Raw genomic sequence first — 23,064 nt, 5'->3', positions numbered from 1 at the left:
GTCATTATAAATAATTCCTTAGAGTAAGCACACCATCTGCTTTTCTATGGCCTGCCAACTTTCATAGCTCTGATGGGAGAGGCTGCCAAGACAAATCTTGGCAGATCTCACTGATACCTGGTAGGGTGCTAGCCAACCAGGTTTTTCAGCTCAATTGACTTTCTTTCTTTGACAGCGTAAGTGGCTTACAGGGTAGACAGGAAGCAGTAGATATGATATGTCTGCCTTTAAAAAGCTTGTGATAGTGCCTCACATGACATCCTCATAAACAAACAATGGAAATACAGTCCAGAGTGTTTGTTCATGAACTAGAGTCACACCACCACTTAGGGTCATGACTGTCGTTACACTATAAGCTCAAGTAAAATGCAGTTGTTTATGCAGGTATTTGGGTTGTATAAAATTATCCATCTGTAAGTAGCCTCCCACAACCAGAATAAGTTTGCACATCACTAGACAAAACATAATCCTTATAGATTCGGTGAATAAGTAGTTGAAAACCTACATTGAAAGGGTAGTTACCAAAGGCTCACTATCAAACCAAAAGCAAATGTAGTTCAAAAAAAGTTTTACCTGTCTAGGTCAAATTTTATCATTCTACAAAACACTACCATTTATTATATAAATATAATTAAAATTTAGTGTGTGCTATTATTCATTATATGTTCTTTACTATGTATTATTAAAAATAATATTCAGTATTTACAAGACAGATAACAAGACAATTCATTTATGAACAAGGCAGTTGCAAATAAAGTACATAAGGATCATTAGTAAGTGTCATACATAAGACAGATGAGGTAAATATATGTCTCTAGGCTTTGAATCTTTGCATTCAAAATTTTCATTCAATTATTTATTGGATGCATTGTAGTAATCTTCCAAATAGTCACACACACTAAACCTAGTTTGAATCAGCAGCCCCTCAGTCAAATCTATTTATATCTTAAAATCTAAATAAAGTTATGACAAAATAAGGAAATGCAATTTAAAAATAAAGTAGAGGAGGGACTGAATTGCCTTAACATTTTCTGTCATTGTTTTCTCTTGAGAGGAGGAAATGACGTGTTGACAAAAAGCCACCGTGCAAGATGTCTCTAAATTGTAGTGTGCATATTTATTCCTTATTCACGTGTACATTTCACTAAATGACCTTAATGTCTTCGACTTTCTAAGTGTAGGAAATAAGTACTCAAACAAAAAGACAGATAGAGATTAGCTTTAATTATTAAAAAAAATCAACTTTACCTTCCTAGAGATTATCAGTCTTTCCTGTGGTATTCATAATTCAACTACGGCATTGTTCACCTGGCGGATGTTTACAAATCTTATTTCCTCAGGTCCTTCTTTCAGTAGTCTTTGGATAAATGCTCTTTCATGGGAGCATGATCTGGCACTGCCTTCTCATCTTCGTATCAATTCTCTTCAAGCACAGGTGCTTCCCCAAGTCCCATTCAAGTCATCATTCTGCCTGTAAGCCATCAGCAAACAATAAGGAAATTCAGAAAGAGAACAGGATTTGGACACCTGACTGTGTTAAACATTTCCACTTAAGCAAGCAAGTCACAACAATTCATTGACAAATATACAGCTTGGGTTTTATTCAGTGATAAATGATGGCTACATTACTGGTGTTCTTACATTTCATATTTCAGTAACATCAGAAGGTGAGCAGTTACTCTCAGAACACTGAACAAATGAAAGTGATAGTGGTAGAAATTAGGCCTCAGTTTTGAGTGCTCTGTAGAAAAAATACTCCATTTGTCTGTCCTGTGATGTCCTTTTAATGGTTCCAGAAAAAGTTTGCTCCTTATCAGGAGGGACTTATCAGGAAAGGATGGTGTTCATCCAGTACCCACCAGAGAAATCAATGTACTGGAAAAGACAAAGAATAGATAATCTACTGGGCCGTTGTACTTTCTGCTTTCAATCATACATTTCTACATATATTATTTGACAGTCTGTTTGTATTACAAGACCAGGCCTTAAATTATCCCCAATGTCTCATAGAAATGCTGTTATTTTCTGGAAATAAAACACCATCCACAAATTTTTAATGATAAGGAACAAACATGAGTGTGCTCTGTATGAGCTCAGGCATCCCGCTTTGAAAAGTATATCCAGGGATGTAAATTTTAAAGCTGCCTTATTTTATGAATATAGTTCTATAAACCATTGAAATGGTTGGCATGCCAGGAAAAGGTCAAGAGTTGCAAGTCTAAGTATAAGAACTAAAAGAGAGTCTACAGAGTTCATTAAAAGTCAATCCTATCCTTGTACACAGGATCAGATATTTGCTTACCTTTTGTGTTATTGAATGAGTAAATGCATTTCTTATAACAATAACAATTATTTTTAACATGCTTCAAAGTACCAAGCATTTCCACATATGAGTTCATACTAAATAAAGATGAGGCATAAAATAAAGTTGTGTCTGTTTTTCCTTCATATGTTTCCTCTTTTTCCCCAGGCCTGTCCCTCCTGTTTTAGCAGTGCTGATGCTACCAGGCCCCGGGCAGAGGAAAGTGATCCTTGGCAGACAGTATCCAGATCAGATTCTTTCCTTGATTTCATATTCTGGGGCTGTCATCTCAAGAGTCTGGACAGGTTTCTTACAGAAAAACAAGGTCTCTTGGAACCCTCTTTAGCATGTATTCTAATGTCAAAGAGGTTATCATCTCTGTCTAGAAATAATGCATCCAGGCCACAGCATTCATTTTACCCTTTTTGTTTGGCTGTGATACAATGACAAAAGAGCATGAAAAAGTCAATTTAAGCAAAACTGATGATCCCTCATATACACTGAGTGTAAGCTCTGACAAACAGTATAAACAGAACATCATTAAAGGGAGTTTCTGGAGGAAGAAAAAAAAGGTAGAAAAAGAATCAAAGTCAAAATAGAATATTGAAAGAGCAAAGCAAACATTAAAGGCTTAGCATGGTAAGAACACCCTGTGATGAAGAAAGGACCATGGTGCAGAGGATAAAAGAACAGGCAGATTTCTCTGATAGATTTGTTGGTTGTTTTTATTGAAAAATGACCAGTGACCTTATCTGTGGAGGAGAACACACCTTTACACTATTTTAATCATTTTCCTAGGAATACTTCCACCATTTTAACTGATCATTCAGCATGCACACATAGATAACACCTGACATATCCCATCAACATGCCTTGGAATTGATAGATAGCTTGTTGGTTTAGGCAGAGCTACATGACTGAAGGGACTGCAGAGTAAGCTTAAGGGCAGTGCAGTTATACTGCTTCTGTCTCTTCTTGCCCAGACAAAATTTTAGACTGCTCTGAAAGTTCTGAAACACTTGCTCAGTGTTGCCAACCTCAGCTGTTATTTACTGGATGCTCTGCATCCAGGTAGAATTTACTAAAAATGACAGTGCTGGTGATTGACGATGTCCCTGCTCATTGTTAGGGGGTGCATTAGATAAACTTTAAAGGTCCCTTCCAACCCAGACTATTCTATGTTCATCCAGGTTTACACCAGTATTTGTACAAGTAAGAGGAGACAACCAGAGTGGAAAATTACAGTCCAAAGAGTGAAAGCTTTCAGAGCAACCCAACATATTTTAAGAAGAAACTATTTTGAACACTGATTACACTGCTCTTCCTGCCTTCTCAATATCACAGTATTGTTTATCTCAATATGAGAGGTAGTAGACAGAAAGAGATATTTTTGGTTTACTTTTCTATACATGTGGACATGCACATACCTTTCCTTCTACTAAGTGAATTCCTCATCGAACCGTAGAATGGTCTGGGTTGGAAAGGACCTTAAAGAACATCTAGTTCCAGCCCCAGTGCCATTGGCAGTGACACTTTCCACTAGACCAGGTTGGTCAGGGTTCCATCCAAACTGGCCTTGAACATTTCCAGGGATGGGGCATCCACACGCCTTCTCTGGGAAACCTGTTCCAGTGCCTCACTGCTCTCACAGTAAAGAATTTTTTCCTGATATCTAATCTAAATCTACTCTCTTTCAGTTCGAAGCCATTGCCCCTTGTCCTATCCCTACATGCTCTTGTAAAAAGTCCTGTCCAGCTTTCTTGTAGGCTGTCTTCATGTACTGGAGGGTTGCAATTAGGTCACCCCAAAGCCTTTTTTTTCCAAGCTGAACAAACCCAATTCTCTCAGTCTTTCCTCATAGGAGAGGTGCTCTACCCCTCTAACCAACTTGGCGGCCCTTCTTTGGACTCACTCAAATAGGTCCATGTCCTTCCAGAGCCGGATATAGTACTCTAGGTGAGGTCTCACCAGAGCAGACTAAAGGGGCAGAATCACTTCCCTCGACCTGCTGGCCACACTTCTTTTGATGCAGCCTAGGACACAATCAGCTTTCTGGGCTGCAAGTGTACATTAGCAGCTCATGTCCAGCTGTTATAGTTTTCACCCTAGGCCTTCCTGGAGACCAGCTTGTAACCAGGAAGGAACTAGGAAAGTGACAAAGGAAGTATTCCATGCTATTCCTTTACATAACCTGGGGTATAAATAAGGCATAGGTAAGAGAGCTCGCTCTCTTCTCTTCCGGCGAGGTTCGAGGACAGTGGATCTGTACGTGGTCTTGCTTATCTGGAGCTGAGGCCTACAGTGACTGCTGTTGTCTGCCACGTGTGAGGGGAGAGTGCTGGGCCGCGTCCAACCGTCCTGCTTCTCTCAAGGGAAGTGGTGAGATTTTGCCAGTTCCTTAGTTTGCTGGTTACCGGGTTTTTAGATCGTTTAGACCTGCTTTGTTTCTGTCCCTTTTTGTCCTATTTTGTCCTTTTTTTCCCTTCTCCCTTCCCCTCTTCCCTTTAGGAAGCTATTTAGGGTTTCTGGGGTCATAGGTATATAGTATTTTCACTGTATATATCTGTTTTATATGTAAAATATATTTTTGCTATAGCTTTGGCTGTTTGGTTTTTTTCCTTCTCTCTCTGGGAAGCAGGCCTTGTTGTCAAGTTTTGGAGCGGGAAGCCAGCTCCAAACTTGCACAACAGCCTTTCATTCACCAGTACCCCCAAGTCCTTCTCGGCAGGGCTGCTCTTGATCTGTTCATCCCCCAGCCAATATTGATACCAGGAGTTGCCCCGACCCAGGGGCACTTGGTCTTTTTAAACCGCATGAGATTCCCATGAGCTTGTCCAGATGACACCTTGTTCTTCAGGTGTGCCAACCTCACCACTCAGCTTGGTGTCATCTGCAAACTTACTGAGGGTGCACTCGATCCTTTCGTGTATGTCACTAATTAGGAGATTAAATAACACTGGTCAAACACGGACCCCTGAGGGACACCACTTGTCACTGACATCCATCGAGAGTCTGAGCCATTGACCACCACCCTCTGGATGTGACCATCCAACTACTTTCTAATTCATCTAACAGTCCATTGATCAAATCCGTCTCCAGTTTAGAGAGAAGGATGTTGTGGGGGACTGTGCCAAAGGCTTTAGAGAAGTCCAGATAAATGACATCTGTAATCCTTCCCTTGTCCACTGATGTAATCACTCCATCATAGAAGGCCACTAGGATGGTCAGGTAGGACTTGCTCTTGCTGAAGCTATGCTGGTTGTCTCAAATCACCTCCCTCTCCTCCATGTGCCTTAACGTAGCTTCTAGGGGCATCTATTTTCCATGATCTTCCCAGGCACAGAGGTGAGGTTGACACCTTCCTAGGGTCCCCCTTTCTAGCTTTTTTAAAGATGGGTGAAATGTTTCTCTTTTTCAAGTCACCTGACTACATGACTTTTGAAATATTATGAAGAGTGGCTTAGCAACTACACCAGTCAATTCCTTCAGTACTCTGGGGTGCATCTCATAGGGTCCCATAGACTTATGGACAATTAGAAACCTCAGGTGGTTACAAGCCTGGACTTTACTTACAGCGGGAGGGACTTTGCTCTCCCAGTCTCCATACTGGTGTCCATCCACTAGAGAGTTGTGCTGCTGGTGACAGAAATCATAACTATTCCTCATTTGGCTGAGGTTACTTTTTTGAGAAGAAGGAAAGGGGAATTTGGCACCTGTTTGAACAAGAAATAACTCAGAATGCAGCATGGAGATGGGGGGGGGAAATGACAACTGATTCAAAGTAACTATTTGCTGCTAGCAATAAAATAAAAAATTATCTTCCAAATACATTTCCAGAACAGTAAGCACGAGTTGGCAATATGACTCATATTCACAGAAATTGGGTATTATTTCCTGCTTTTCAGTCTTAATGTATCCACCTCCAAGTTTTCAAAAAGCAACGTGAGGGGATCCACAAATTCCATGAGCTGGTGCTGCCAGTCCCAGCCCCTTCAGCGGCCATGTACATGAAAACTAACCTGCCTAGAGACTGGGTACAAAATGTTCTTTCAGAAAAAGCTGTGCATAGCCAAAGGCAAAGACAAGAAAATTACATGGAAAAAAGTCAAGTGAAAACAAGAAGTTAAAAAAAGAAATAAATGTATAAATACAAGTATAGCTCTAGAGCAGAAGAGTGTGCTTCAGACTGAAAACACTGAAGTACATTTGATCTGCATTGTAGACAAAGAAAGGTTTTAAGACACATATGAAGGTTTTCAGACGTGTATTAATCCAAGATTTCCTACACACACTGTGAATGTTTACACTCCTTTTTTTTTTTCCTTTCTGGTGAGTACTTCAGCTTTTTTGGACTGTCATGCTACAGAAGCAAGGATAGTAGTGAAAAACTCATAAAAGACATTTCTAACCTATTAGTCAGATATCTGTTACGGGAATAAGTATTGATTCTGTGCCTGTCTAAATGAAAGATGTGTCTGATGGCTCATGAGGGAAGGTATGTGATATTCAGGGATCGTGGTTTTCTCCAGTAAATGTATGTGTCTTTCTAGACAGAGGTTCCCAGACTGTGCTGTATGTACTTTTAGTGGTGTTGGAAGGATTTCAGACCAGTTCTGCACATGTTGATCACCAAATCAATTAAATTTAGGAATCCTGCTTTGGATGGAATCACTATAGCTTGCTGGTGGCAGCCAGGGGAGCAAGTCTAGCTCTGTCTGTACTGAACCTGTCTGCCCATGGGAACATGTTAACACCAGAATTTAACAACTGATCATTGGTAATTTCCTGTATGGAGATAGGTATGAGAGTTACTGAGAAATTGGCCCTCTAGGTCACTGATGGGTGGCATCTGCCTGTGTGGAGATACTCCTATGACAATTTAGGGATGAAGTGAGAGGAGAATGATGATAGTTCTGGTTTAGGGAAGTGGACTGTGAAATACAGCAGTGAAGTCAGGCCTACTAAGAACCAGGAGGAGAATATCCCAAAAGAATGAAAGAGGCTCAAAACACCCCACTACTGTGTGTACTAACCTGGAAGAGAATCATGATCTCTGTGTAGGAGGTACTTAAGTGAATAAATGGACAACCCCCATTTTGAGGCTCTGACCCCCATTAATTCTTTTCCATTTACTTCAAAGGGACTAGGCACATGCTTGAAATTATGCAAAGACTGAATTTTTTTCCTGGATCAGGACCCAGAGTGATAAATGGTTAATTTGTGTATGGGAATCAAGTCACTCTAGATACTTTGAGTTGGGTAAGTCTGTATTCTTTCTTTAGAAAAAAGTTGCTCCTCTATCTACACTTATAGCATAATATGCCTAATAAGCATATATTAAGAACAAAGGTAGAAAGGTAGAAAATCAACAGCAATATCTAAGCACAAGTTTACACAATTACCATCTTTGTCTGCTTCCTTTTCGTACTTAAGAAAGAAATGACAGATGCAGGCTATAACTCTGGAAGGTAAATCTAGGGCCACAGTAAAGCTTAAAAAAAAAGTATTTTCTGTCACTAATTTGAAGTTTTCACTTGTTTCAGCATTTGTATCTCCTGGGTACCTTTGATGTGGCATAGTTTCTGGCTCCATCTGCCTAGAGGATCCTCTGCACATATAATTAAGAAAACTATGTTCTGATGTGTCATGCAACTTCTATTGCAGGGAACATGAACACTTACACCCCACCAGTCTCAAGAGACAGACAACTATTTAGCACAAACGAGACTTTCTTGATGGTTTGAAAGCCATCTCTAAGCACACTGCACACAGCAAGCAAGGCCAGACTTTGCATCCCCCAGTGAATTCACATGGGTCAATTATCTCATGGACAGCAGTTATTCACAGTGCTAAATGAAGTGAGAAAGCAGCCTGTAGTTGAGCCAGGGGATGAAATCTTGCACTCTTCTTTCCTTGGAAGCAAAAGACAAGCAGAGCAAACTCTGAGGAAGGAAAAAAAGACCAGAAGAGACTGCATGAATCATTGAGTCCATCCCCTGTCCACAACCAGGTAACATGCTACTGGATCAAAGAACCCCACTCTTTCCCACATTGCAAAACCCTCAGAGTATTTTGCAACATCTTACAATAATTTCCACACTTTTACTACAAAAAGAGCTGTAGAAAATATTCTTGACATCTTCCCACATCAGAAATGTTGTACTTTCAATAAAAATGCAAAGATCCTTCCAAATCAGAGCTAGAAAATATTATTTCTTGAACCCATCATGATGACAAATCTAACTTTGGATACAAGAGCAAGAGACAGTAGACAGGCATGAGAGAAGTGTCTTCAGCCCTGGTTGTCCCAGGTCAGTGTGAAGGGATGAGAGAAAAGAAATCTGTCCTTCTACCCACCAAGTGTTGGTGGGAGGTGAGAGAGAAGTGCTTTTTGACTCTTTGCTCTTCATTTTGAAGGGTAAAAAACCTCACATGCCCTATTAAGGCCATTTCCTATATAGTTCCCAGGAGTATTTCTCCCTGCTGTTTTTCAGTCTCATGCAGTTCTTGGTAAATTCTGATCTTCCTGATATCTTGTGTGTTGCCCTATATTTATCTCTGCAGCAATGTTTCACAGTGCCAACGAGAAAATCAATGTACCAGACCTTTCAGCTAGAGAGCCATCACTGCCAGGTTCAGGCAGCTGACCTCAGAGCTGCTCCGGGAGCCCAAAAAACGGTTAAAAGCTGTCCCAGACCCACTAGATGGCACTGTGTATGGCTGCACCAGCACTTAAGAACCCAAGCAGAGTTTAGCTTGAGCCCGGCAGCTTCAATCTCAGCTGCGTAGCTCTGATTCCCAGCACAAGTCAATCTACCTGGAACCTCACCCGGCTGTTCTGCCCGCTCAGCAACGTCCGAGTTCCCTCAATCACACTAAATAAGGCTCTTTCCAATAATTACCACTGTGTTGTTTTTCAGGTTTTGGTGGTTTTTTTTTTTCCCTCAAGAAGCTCCATGATTATATTTTTCCAGTTCCTGGATCTTCCCCAAAACATTCCAGAGGTTTCAGGAAATATTTAGAAAGTCAGTAAGTCTGAGTGTCCTGTCTGGCTGGTGTGTAATGTGTATGTGAGTGGAAGGGAACAAACTTCAAGCAAGCCTTCCAAAAAAGCTGCAAATTACAGGAATTTTGATCTGACCCTAACTTTCCATCTTGGTTGCACCAGGCTGAGTCTGAATCCCAAAAAAATCAGTTGAGGAAAGAGGATTTCCACTGGGATCGTGCAGAGTTGGATAGGGGCCTCTGTCAGGTTTCCAAATACTGAAAATAAGTGTGCTGATATTTGGTAAATCTTTCCTCCTTTTCTGATCAAGGTTTCTATCCTTACTATGAGCAGTGTTTAATGGGTTTTGTTCACAGTGAAAATTGATGGGATCATTGGGAAAACCGATGGGACTGCCATTTTCTCTTTGGAGAGCAACACTTTTGCCAAGGGCAGTTTTCTAACTGAAATGTGAGTTAAAATCTCCTTTTCTTTCTGTCTCTGCTTCTGTACACTGTTTTCTATAACCTCCTGTCTCTGGCTTCTAAAAGTTTCTCTTGTGTTGCAGCTTCAGCAGCGTCCTGTGTAGGGCTTTAAGACTGTTTTTTCTGCCTTTAGAACCCTCTTTTGTGCCTCCCTAAGTAAAAGTGCTATTTGAAACAACTCCTCTTCATTCTCTCACATCACTATTTACTCTAATATACTAGATTAGGCATTTTCCAATTATGCCATTTAAGATTCAGCTGCAAACTAATCTATAAACCATACACAAATTGTGCAAGTTGAACAAATATCAACAGTTCCTGGGTCTTGTACATTTATCATAGAATCATAAAATAGTTTGGGTTGGAGGGGACCCTTAAAAGTCATCTAGTCCAATCACACTGCAATGAGCAGAGACAACTTCAATGAGATCAGGTTGCTCAGAGAACTGTTCAACCTTACCTTGAATGTTTTCAGGGACAGGACATCTCTCTGGGCAACCTGTTCCAGTGTTTCACCACCTTCATAATAAAAACCTTCTTCCTTATATCTAATCTAAATTTTCCTTCTTTAAGTTTAAAACCATCACCCCCATCCTGTTACAACAGACCCTGCTAAAAAGTCTGTCACCCCACTTCTTATAAACCCCCTTTAGCTACTGAAAGGCCTCAGTAAGATGTCCCTGGAACCTTCTCTTCTGCAGGCCAAACAACTCCAACTCTCTCAGCACTTGAAGCAGTATTTCAGAGAAAACCTCCATGACTACGTAGTGCAGGTCAGCAAAGCCCTGTGAAGAAGGGCAAGGATGCCCATCAAGCCTTAAGTTTTTAGTTACTGACTCTCATCTGAAGGGTACAGTCTCCAAACATGGTAGGAACAGTAAGTGACTGTATGAGCTTTTTTAGACCTCTTTCATGTGGATGCCATGGCCCACAGGAGCAGGAGATAAGCCAGATATCCCTCCAGAGGGAGGTATCCCTCTGCTTATGAAGGACTTATCTGGAGATATCCCTACAGATAAAACCTGGATATAAGATACAAGTAGCAGAACAAGTGAGAAACAACTGTGCGAGACTGGGAGCAGAGTGGCCAAGTCAAAGAGTGAATGTCAGTAAAAACCCTAAAAGGGATCAAAAAAAAAAAAAAGAGCAAAACATTCTAAAGTCTCGCTTTTATTCTTTATGGTTTTCTTTGTTTTATAGCTGACTGTCCCCAGGTTTGTCTGGAGCCTGCACAAAATCCAAGTGCCATGAGAAATTCCAGAAATTTGGAGGTGTATCTACACACAGATTTTAGTGTTAGGATTGGTTCAGCACAGTACTACGTCACAGTTTTACAGATTATTAAAACTGGGATTTATAATTGCAGGATAAAACAAATAAATTAAAAATTAAAAAAAAATCCACAACACACCAAAAAGCAGCATATACAGTCAAGCTTCCAAATGAAGAATGGTTTACTGTAGATGGGTTTTTCAAGTAGACTCAGACTTGGGGATGATGAAGTTTTGTACTGTATTCACTCATCACCCACGATGAGGTTTTGAGCTGTGTTCACTGTAGAACCTTGAGAAACAATCCTTGAGACAGTTTGATCTCCTAATGCAGCTTAAAGTAGCTCTAACTTGCACAAACTTGTAATAAAGTCCAGTGAGCAGTAAACAATAATATATTCTGGATTTTACTTGTCCCATAATGTAGGATTTACTGTACTGGTGCAGAAGCCAAAACTTGATCCCCATATCTTCCACTACATCCATGTAACAATTTTTTCCCAATTTTGAACCTATTGACATCAAAGATGATGGGCACATCTTCCTTCTGTATTTTTCTCTACACCAGAAGTAAATAATTTTTATGGCAAATTTTTTATTGTCCTTTGCAACTGACAGATAATTCCTGGCATCTCTGAACATACTTTTTGAGAACTCTGGGTCAGAAAAAGGGCCAAAAGAGTTTGCCTCAGCATTCCTTTAGATCATGAACTTATGCCTTCCTTCAGAGTTGTATGGTCTGGTTCATAAACTTGCTTCATAAGCTTGTTTGCTTCTTAAAAGAAGCAAACTTCTTTTAAGAAGCAAACTTCTTTCTTTTTTTTCTTGAAAAAGAAAAAAAAACTAAATATATAAAAAATATTGCCATAGTGGTCACTAGATCTTTAAAGAAAACTTTTCACAGATGTTGACAGCTATGTAAGAATAGTTTGTCCTCGAAGACAGAAAAGCTAAACAAATATTGTGAAAATAGAAGCTGTGAAACAGTGGTGGTTTTCCATAAGATAGCTAATTGCATGCCTGTGTGTTCACGTTTTGTTCTGTGTCTTTTGCCACTATCAGTGACTCATATTTAAACAGCAGAGAGAAAAATATGTAACCACTTCTCTTGTAAGTTCTTGTTTGGTACTCTAAAGAAGTAATTAATGTGAACATGTGATATTACCAGAAAAGTTGGCAAATACAAATCAAACAGGTTTTTGATGATGAGCCGGCAGGAATCCTCCCTGAGCTCAACGTGTGCATAGAGGTTTTATAAGCAATTAAACTCTATCCATGAAAATCCTACCTTCAAAGCCTTTTGGATCACTTGTAGAGTTTTATGGTCGGCTGCCAATAAAGAGAACATAGAAGCTTCTAGAGAAAGCTCAAACGAGGAAAAGAAACATGAAACAAATAAGTTCAACTAAACGTAACCTCTTCCCTGATTGTGTTGCTTTTTATCCTATATTGATGTTGCTTTAACTGGATGCTGCATTTGAAACTTACTGGCAGGATTATGAGGCAACACAGAAGGTGCTTTATTACTTCCCATTCTGCAGCAGAAAATCTACACTTTAAGGAATATGACAAAATATCCTACAATGGAACAAGATCTCCACTGATTTGGGGTTTTTTAACAATTCAATATTTAGGCATTGGCTTTAAGTAGTATAAGACATCAACCGTGCTTCTGTGTTTTCTACAACCTAACACATGATATCCATCACTGTCCTCTTCCAGCTTTGACTCATGGCAGCACAGACATCCCCAAGATTTCTCTGCTCTCTCTTGTGTGACTTTTCAGCAGCAGATTATTGCCCTCTGTACTCTCCCCTCTAGAAAGGTTCAGTGACTTTATTTGCTGTCAGTAGGGAACTAATGAGCTGCAGCCTCCTGTTGCCATTGCCTGGTACAGTTCATGTTTTATAAAGTATGACAGGGAGTGTCTGTTCCACATTAAACTCGTGGCTGTATTCAGTCCTGCTGGCCTTTGAACTGGTTGAGACAGGACACTGGGAAGTTGTTTCTGCCCATTTGCCATTGTATGCCTGGACACAAGGTCATAAAGAAAGCATGTGGAAAGGCCACAGTGTGTAGGGAAGGAGCATTTTGCATCCTCATTTGCCCCTGTACAGGCACAGAGCCCAAAGCATGCGCTGACCTGTTGTCCTTTGAATACAGACTGTCCTCAATTAAACTCATCAAGACACCATAGATTTAGCTATTCTTTCCCTTACAGCATCATAACACTGCTAATTCAACAGATCAAGTGAGAAAAATCAGATCCAGCTTGTCTACACTATTATTTGTCCGTGGCTATAAACCACAAGTGGTTGCAGGTTGCATCTGTCAGCATGTAAACATTCCTTCAGCTGGTGTTTGTCACGGCAATGGATCTTGTTTAAAGAGTTATGTATATCACGATTACCACTGAACATTCACCACTGCAAAAATGCTGCTACCGATACAAGTTTGACAGCAGCAATTATGTATCTTGCCTCTGGAGAGACCATCAGTCTCTTCTGAACTGCTGCTCGCTGCTGTTTCTCTTCAGGTGTACCTGGAGAAGGTGCTTGCAGAGGAGATTTTTGGAGCCATGCTTTGTGTGTCCTGTCCTGACCACAAGCAAAGCAAATACATGTTTTTCACAGCACCACTAGCCTGCTACTCCTTTCATTCCTGTGGAGCACAGCACTCCCAAGAGCAATGAAAGCAGCTGTGGCTTAACCAGTAGGAGAATACATCACTGCTGAGCCAGCTGCCTGGAAATGTTAATGCTGCTCTGTGGTTACTTCAGTACTCTGGGCCAGCATTTACATCATCAGATGTATCTTTCCTTTACTGCCTTATCCCAGTCTGTGCTTTATTCTCAGTGCAATCTGTTTTCCATGACTGACAAGCCTGGGGGGTCCGCAAAGGTACTTAAACGAAAGCAGGATGTAAAAAGAAATATGCACAGCCAACGGGAAGAAAGGAGGAAAAGAAAGGAAAAATACACCCACTGCTGCCATGAGAAATCCTGGCCTCAGGGATAGAGAGCAGGCACAGGACCTGGGAGAGGAGCACAGCAGGACCAAGGTAGAGGATTGGGCAGGGTTTAAGAGGCAAAGATTGTGATTCCACCTAAAGCTGATGAGACTGCAGAGGAACAGAAGATGAATAAATTTACAGAATCTACAGAAGCAAAAATAGAGTCATATAGCTATCTTTTTTCCAAAGAGACAGTATTATCATCTCTGTTTCACGAGTGGAGAAACAAAATGTTTTAAGTGATTTCCTTTTGGCAGATTTGGAGCCCAGGTTCCTCCAGCCCTCAGACAAGAGGTTTCTGTTACATGTATTACCTTCAGATGACTTGGAGAACATTGATTAAAGTGACTTTAACTGGGTAAGACTCAAAATTCAGATACCAGATTGGGGCAGGGAGGAAGTCTCTTTGGATCAGACTTGGGCTCTGATCTTCACCCTGCTTTTTTGCTTCCTTTAGGGGAAAAAAAAAATAAAATAAAAAGAGTAGTGCTAAAAATGTATGAAAGGAAGCAGGAGAGGACTAGTCCTAGCTATCTCCCTTTACGTATGTAGTTTTTGGCCTGATGTTATTAGGCTCATCCTGTGAATCAGTTGAAGGGTCAATAAATCTAGAGTTCACTGGGATTACATGCACATTACCTCCACTCTGTGATTTCTGATTGATGCACTCACTACTTACCGTGGTTGTCAGAGTGTATTTTGCCTTCAGCAATGAAAAATACTGAGGCTGGCTCTCAGCCTGTCAGCCTGATTCTCCTGTTTGGTCAGATGGTCTGCAATGCTTGCACATGACAGCTTGCTGCTCCATGGGGCACAACCCACTTCCTGTTCCCTTGTGATAATACATGTGTTGGTAATAAACTGCCCATTCATAATCCAACACAATCAGTTGATGTGGATAATTAGCTGACTAACCCTTCCCACTTCTAATTTTCCAGTGTCTGTAGTGGACACTGCACAGGCTCCTTTTTCACTTTCCCTCACGTCACAAACAGCAGATAATAATCTGGTGTAAATAGATGGGTAGCATCAGAAATGTGACAAAGAAGAAAAGAGAGATGCTGCATAGAGTCTGAAGTAAATGACATCCCACTGCCTTATCAGTATATTCTCATGTCTTTGTGCTACTGTAATGGTGCCTTGAAAATGGACCTTAATTTCATAATGATATATGGCAGTAGTCCTTTCCTGACAAGCAACTGTGCTTGGTAAGCATCTATTTGAAAACGGAAAAGATAAATAGTCCTTACAGTAATTAAGTCTCAAAGGGTTTTCTGTTCCTACTGAGGCTCCAAAAGAGATTCAGTTTCAAAATACATCTTAAATATTTTAATTGTGTAAGAGTGTTTCTCAGTGAGGGCTGAGGATTCAGAATATGGGGATATCAATTACATCCTCCTTTAGCCTTCCACAGTAGGTTTCCAAGGAGGTATCTAACTAGAACTGAATAGACAACCACATTTTTGCTGAATAGCTAGAAAGTAAAGGAAAAATATTATGTGGTTTTTAAGGTTTTGTGAATTTTGGAAAAGAGATGTAATGTTTCTGCTGAAAAATGCCGTCATAATTATCTATATATTTTTATTTCACTCCAAGAACTTTCAACAATGAATGACTTTCTTGGGACCTTCATAAATAACTAAATAACAGACAGCATCACTAGCATGAAATGCATTTATAAATGAGTTTACTACTACACAGCTGCTCTGAACACTGTAGATATTACATGCAAATTATTAATTTTCCACTTCTGACACATGAGTTTATAAAAATTATTAAATTAAATAATGTTGGTTTGAAGGTCTTTTTGGTTTTTGTCTTTTTTTTTTTGGAGGTAATCACACTAAATCATTACAGAGACACCTTTGGGCTTGTACAACATGAGGCATTATATGTGTGTACTTTTCAGAATTACCTTCAGACACAGAAAGGAACAGATGTGGAGTGGCCATTGCCTTGGGAGTTTGATCTGCAGCATAGGCACCTCACTTTTATTATCCTTTACTTTCCACTGATCATACATTGGTTTCCTTTACATCTTCTCTTTTCTCAACTTCTCTACTCACATCAGAACTGATTCTCTTTGGTAATTACAGTCATCTTCAGATTCCCTTCAAGATCAGAAAAACATTTGCTTTACTTCTGCCTTTCAGTTCACTGCCTGCTTTGGATAAAGCTGAGTACGAAAGTATTAAAATACCAGAGGAAAACCTGCTGTCATGATGAGTTTGATCCAAAGTGCTTTGAAGTAATTCATCAAGAGTGGTTCCCAATTACTGCTTTTGGCTTTGGATCTGCCCATGGCTTTCTACTCCAGCAAGAAGCATAAGTATTAAAATGTTTCAGAAGATTTACCTGATGGGATTATCAGTTTGGTTTTCTGAATAATGCCCTCTGAAGATTCAGATAAGCATGTCACCACTTGAAAGCTCTCCCTAACAGCTTAGGCTGAGATTAAAGGTCCTCTACAGTCATGGTGCTCAAAGCTTCACAAACAGTGGATAATTTCAGCCTTACAACTGAGCTGTTCTTTGGTCTCTCACAGCTGAGAAAGAATACACTTTCTTGATTCTAACATCAGAATCATCTGCTGCTTTTGAAAACCTAGTCTTCACTATTGAAATGGTTTGAATTCTGGTACAACATTACTGGAAAACCTTATCATCATTTTGTGATGTAATGAGGGTTCTAGGATAATTGCTTATTTGTTGTTGCCATCTGCTCTTTCTAAAACAGTGTGTTTCTTCCCAGTAGTGACATTATTTATATCCGAAAGATATCATCTTAAGGGAGGTTCTAAATTCTGCATCCACAGTCATGGACAGCAGTGACAGTTCATCTCATAGAAAGACCACTTATAGCAGGTAGACACAGACACATGTATAACACGTGAAACTAATTACACACGCAGTTTCTTTTCTCATAAGTTTTAGGTCCCCTAAGATATTTGGCTCCGAAAACTTGAATTGTTTTTGGAGTATTGTTTAGAGGACTAGAGGATTCTGTAGATGATCCTTTAATATTTGGTTCTGAATCTGAAATGCTACTACCATCTGAAGAATGTTTTGGTTTTCTTGGTGAAAATCTACACTTCTTAACTCATGCCTCAGTCTGCTAAATTCAGGTACAGTGTCCCACAATGATACATTCTGTATCAGATTCCCTTTTAAAACTAAACCTTAGGGAAGTCTGCAGACCATAAAGGAATAACTTGCAATGAAGAGAGTAGAATTAACTAGTAATGGCATAGAATTTTCAAATTTTAACCCAGGTACTTTGCTGAGCCACTGCATTCAAGGCGTAACTACCAATCTCGTCACTCTCGTGACCAGTGACAGGACTTGAGGATATGGCATGAAGCTGAGCCAGAGGAGGTTTAGGTTGTATATTGGAAAAAAGTTTTTTCACCCAGAGGGTGGTTGGGCACTGCAACAGGTTTCCCAGGGAAGTGGTCACAGCACCAAGCCTGTCTGAGTTCAAGAAGCATTTGGACAATGCTTTCAGGCACAGGATATGACTCTTGGGGTATCCTTCACAGGGTCAAGAGTTGGACTCCACAATCCTAATGGGTGTCTTCCAACTCAACATGTTCTATAATCCTGTGATAAGGAAATTCTTCTTCCAGCTCTAGAACACAGTATTTGGGCTCTGTGGGTTATCTTCCTTCTTTGGGAAGTATTTTTCTCTGAGAACAAACAGAGTAAACAGAGCCATTTACGGGCAGAGCAAGAAGGCGGGAACCCTAGGTAGTCCTCTGAGCAATACCAAATTTGTATATACTGCAGATTCCCCCAGTAGATTCTTCAGCCAGTTGCTGCCATCACCTGGGACTTTGAATAAGTCAGAATGCAAAATAAAACTATAGTTTGATTAGGTCTTCTGTACTTCCTAATTCTGTCTGGAAAGAAATGTGACAGATATCCAAAAGAATTTGACAGCCTGAGAAAGACTTCTAGCTTTGCTTTTGCACTTGGAACATTGGCCTTGATGCATGCATGTATATACGGACTGAGGTAAGCCTCCAGTCTCTGCACAGACATAAATAACCACAGGTACACAAGGGCTACTCAATTCTCCAAGGAGGTCTGCTCTTCAAATAGCTCCCATCCTCTCCAAAAGAAAGGTGGGAATAGGATGGGAGCACCCTGCAGCCTGAAACCAACCAAGGGCTACTAGGTGGAATACCATCTAGTGGTTACCATCTAGTCTTAAAAATTTTGCTTTAGTGTCAGTGATTAAAAATTATGCCTATAAATATCATATGATACTCTAACATAGACAGCACATATTATTAGACATCGTAGACCCACATAAAAAGTAGATTTTTTATGCTCCTGGGAGATTCATCAGGTTGTAAAAATGAGCATGAAAGAGTTTGCAAAATATTTTAAGGGTAGGATGCTTTGATCAGTCTACTGTTTTAATTAACAACTGAAGATTTACACAAAAGAAAAAAAATTCTCTAAACAAGTTACACTGCAGTCTTGTCCTTTGATAAGGCAGGAAAAAGTTATTTAGTTACAACTGTATCTTAGAAATTAATAGCCACAGAGGAACAACTAATTTGTGTTTGGCTGGAGGCATCTTTGCCATCTTCCTGTAACCTTTAATATATCCCCATCACCCAGTGAATGTAATGAGAAAAGAATGTATTTTAATGTCTCCAAGAAATCATGGGTCCCTTGGTAAGGCACAGGTTAAGTTTAGCATCACAGGCATTACATTAATTTTTCCCATCAATAGAAACATTTTTTCCTATGAAATACTATTCTTAGCATTCTCAGTATTTTTTCTTTGGATACAGTAAAAGAAACCGTATAATCAGCAGCGCTAATCAAGACACCGTATAATCAAATAAGGTTTCTTCCCCTCAATGGCATTGCAAATTTGCTTGTTGAGTCATTCCTTTCCTTGAAATTACTTTAGAAAATCTTTACTTGTCCTTTTTACCAATACCACAGAAAATAAATGTCATCCAACTCAATCAGTTGCCTCAACAAAACAGAGCAAACAAATTGTTGTTAGCTAATAACACTGGTGAGTGATGCATCAAAGAAGCAGAATTTGCACCTCTGCCTTAGCTTGACTTGACTGTTCAAGTTTAATTCAGCATACCACTATTTCCTGCTGGCTGTTCCTTTTCATTGGTAACAAACTCTACTTAGGAGCTGTTGATACTGAACACATGGACTCAATTAAATCTGTAATGACGTTTATTTATTTGAAGTTTCAGCCTTGATGTGGTCCCCAATTCATTCACCAAAAGGTTTCCATTTACTGAAGGACTTTTTTGTTTGCAGTGGAATACTGAAGTGCAGAACTGAATGAGCATAAAGTGGACAAATTAGGCAGTGAACTCTCCTTTGATGGAAAGCCCTATTTTGCATGTGAGGAACTTAAACAACTATGATCACAGTAGTTATGAAATTGTGACTTGTTCTGTTCAGTCTTGAACATTTGTTAAATACTATTTGTATAATATTTTATATTAAATATGCATCTACAGAGAGAATGTGTAATAAATATAGTATTGACCAAAGGTACACCAACTAAAGCACCTGAGAAGATAAACTAACAAAATAGAAAGCAGCTAAAAATTCTGGTCTTTATTACTATCACATTTCATTTGGTTATCTTTTTGCCTTTGAAGCATACTGTAGTTCCAATGTACTTTTCTGAGACAGTTGATTTTCGTCATAGTAGCTTTTGTGCAGCTGGTCTGGATTTGTGATGAAAACAGTGTTGATAATGCAGGGATGTTTTAGTTATTGCTGAGCAGGGATTGCACAGTGTCAAGGCCTTTCTGCCCATCACACCACCTCACCAGCAAGTAGCTGGGAGGTGACGCAGCTGGGACAAATGACTCCAGCTGACCAAAAGGATATTCTATACCACATGGCATCGTGTTCAGCAATAAAAACTGGATGAAAAGTTTGCCAGGGCTGCCATTGCTTGGCTGACTGGGCATCAGTCAGCTGGTGGTAAGCAAATGTGGTTTGAGTTTTGAGAGTTTTTTCTTATTTATTAAAGCATCTTTAACTCAACCCTTAAGTTTTCTCACCTTTGTCCTTCCAATTCTGCCCCACGTCCAATTGCAGGGGTTGCCTGGTGCTGAGCTGTCAGCCGGGATTAAACCACAGCAGCTACTAACAGAGCAAATAGCGAGTTTTTGTTGCTGTGGTTGCCGTAGCACCTTGTCATGAACCAAAACTTTATTAAAAACACTCATAAACACCTTAAAAACAACAAACCAGCATTCATATTGCTCCTTAAGGACAGGAGTAACAGTGGAAATAGATACAAGAGGGATCATGCAGAGATAAAACTGGTTGATGTTAATTTTATTGAAAGTGGTACTGCCAAATGCAGTATGCTTGTGGACAGAGACACTTCACTGAGGCAGCAGAAGCCCTGGAGTTAGAAGGTTCAGGGCTGATGCAAACGGTAGTAATCTTTCTGACATGTCCCGGACTTAACAGGCCACACAGTGTTCAGATGAGGAGCTGTGTTCTGCAAGCCCAGCTACAGACTGTTAACACCCTGTTCCCTCTCAGGAATCACCAACTCTGACCAAAAATAAAACAAAAACAAACCCAAACAAAACAAAACAACAAAAACCCCCAACCAAAACAAACAAAAAAGACACAAAAACCCATAAACAAACAAACAAGCAAAAAACAAACAAAGAAAAACCTCCCAAAAAGCCCACAAAGCACACAAAGAAGCTCAGAGAAAGCCTAAAAACCAACCATTGAGGCTCTGATTAAATTTCATATCTGATTAAAAGACAACTGTAAATAGTTACAGGAGATAAATGGTAAATACAGATTTTTCACTAGTTTGACTTCAGGTTTCAGAGGAAAAAAAGAAATAGCTAGATTCTAGCTATTCTAAAGCCTTGAGGAAAGGACATCATGGATTAGGGCAAAAGTCATAAATATTTCTCTTCAGGGAAGCCTTTGTCAAAATGAAATCTGAATAGGAGCAAAACTACATTACAGGAATAATTATCCATGACAATGTATTTTAGGTTACATAGACCCTTCTTTCCTCCTGAAAGGGTTGTGGCAGGCCTCATGTTGTATCAAATTCTGGTGGCTGAGACATCTACACTGGAGCAGACAAGGAAGGCAGCAAAATGAGCTGCATCAGAAGACTGCATGTGAGGAGGTGGTGAGAAATCAAAGTGCCAGCACCAAACTCCAGCTGGGAGGCAGGGCACTTCTTTTCTAATAATGTCTTGCTGATAACTGCAAGAAGTTGATTCCATTGTTTTTTTGAGGTGCAGCTGAGATATAACTGGCCTGCATTGTACATCATTGCAAAGGGAAAGCTCTACTGCAAAGTTTATGATTATTTGAATCCAAGATGGTGCATACCAGATGGTGATAATTACCTGTAACCCTGAGGATATGAAAGAGTTTTAAAAGGTTTGATTTAGAAGGAAGTTGCTTAATGAACAAGCAGATGAAGACTGGAAGATAATTTGATTATTTCTTTTTTACCCTTTAGATGTTCCATACTGCAGAGTGCTACTACAGTGCAAGAGCTTATATGGCTCACTCTACCTGGAGAACAAGTCATTAACTTTAACTTGCAGCCAAAAATAGGAACATCTATCCACTTATATATTAATTGAGCAATAATAATATTAGCTGAGAACACAGCTGCGTTGGGCAGGACAAGTCTCAAGGATGAAGGACCACCACCTCCCTAATATCGTGCTCTATGGTGAACTAGCCACCGGCTGCTGCAAGAGAGGAGCCTCGAAGAGGAGATACAAGGACTCCCTGAAGCAACATCTCAGCCTTGGCCACATTGATCTCCATTGCTCGTCTACTCTGGCCTTCAATTAGGAGGTCTGGAGACACACTATCTATAACACTGCTGCTTCCTTTGAGAACGCACGCAGGATCACCATCGAAGAGAAAAGACAACGCAGAAAGAATCGTGTCTTGCCGATACCATCCAAGGAGCCTTTCTGCTGTGCCTTTTGCAACCGATCTTGTCTATCTTGCATTGGCCTCTTTAGCCAGCAGCGCGCTTCTAGCAAATGTGGGTAGAGCCCTTCCCCAATCTTCGTTCGCAAAGCCTAGGCATGATAATAATTTTAATTAAGCAATAACAAAACACCACTCAATACAATAAATCTAATGGAATGACCTCTTCCTTCAGATTTTTCATTCTGCTCCATCACATATTCACGTATTTTTTGTCTCTCAACTCCTGAGAGCAAGTTCCTTTCTTTTAGTGCTTCTGTGTTTTGTAGAACATCTGACTGTGAGTAAATACAAATAAGAAGAGAGCCTTCCAATTCAGGTTGGAAGCTGCTATGAGAGAACTGGTGGATTTAATTATTTCTACACTATTTATGTAGCCTCTCAGCCCCTGAAGAAGCATCCTTTACCAACAGCCTTTACAAAGTGTAAAGTAGTTATAAGTCATTTTTCCCATTACCATTGCTTTCTTCTTTGCTTTCCTGAACAGAGTGTTGCATTCTGGGTCAAGAGTGGGTTTCTTTCAAATATTTTTAATCTGGGTGGAAAAAATATATGTATTTGACTTCTTGCTTTTGTTACTGCTATTTTATATAGTTGTACTGAATGCTTGTGCAACTGATTAGGGATTGCAGTCTGCGGGGTGTCAGTAATGGATAGTCCTCACTGCTCAGTTCCCTCTTGATCTTTCATTTGCATGCCAAGTACAAAACACAAGAAGAGTAAGCTGGAAATCCTGTTGGTCTCCAGCACAGAAATGTCTGTCATTGCTGCAGGAAGCTTGAAAAACCATAGTTGTTTATATATTTTTACTTTCTTTGTTCCTTTTCTTCCATATTTCTCTAAAAAAAGGAAGCTACAGCAGCCATCCAACCCACACATGCTCCTTGGTCAAGCCTCTCAGTTTGCATGTCTTTTACCCCTGCCACCACAGATAGGATTTCAGCAGTTCCTACTGACATTGTAGAAGCCTTAGAGATCCCTTGTTATGTGACATACCCCAGAACAGCAT

The sequence above is a fragment of the Neopelma chrysocephalum genome, unplaced genomic scaffold (genome assembly GCF_003984885.1).
Source record: "Neopelma chrysocephalum unplaced genomic scaffold, ASM398488v2 Primary Assembly neopelma1_23b, whole genome shotgun sequence".
Classification (NCBI taxonomy): Eukaryota; Metazoa; Chordata; class Aves; order Passeriformes; family Pipridae; genus Neopelma; species Neopelma chrysocephalum.
This window is presented reverse-complemented; position numbering follows the sequence as displayed.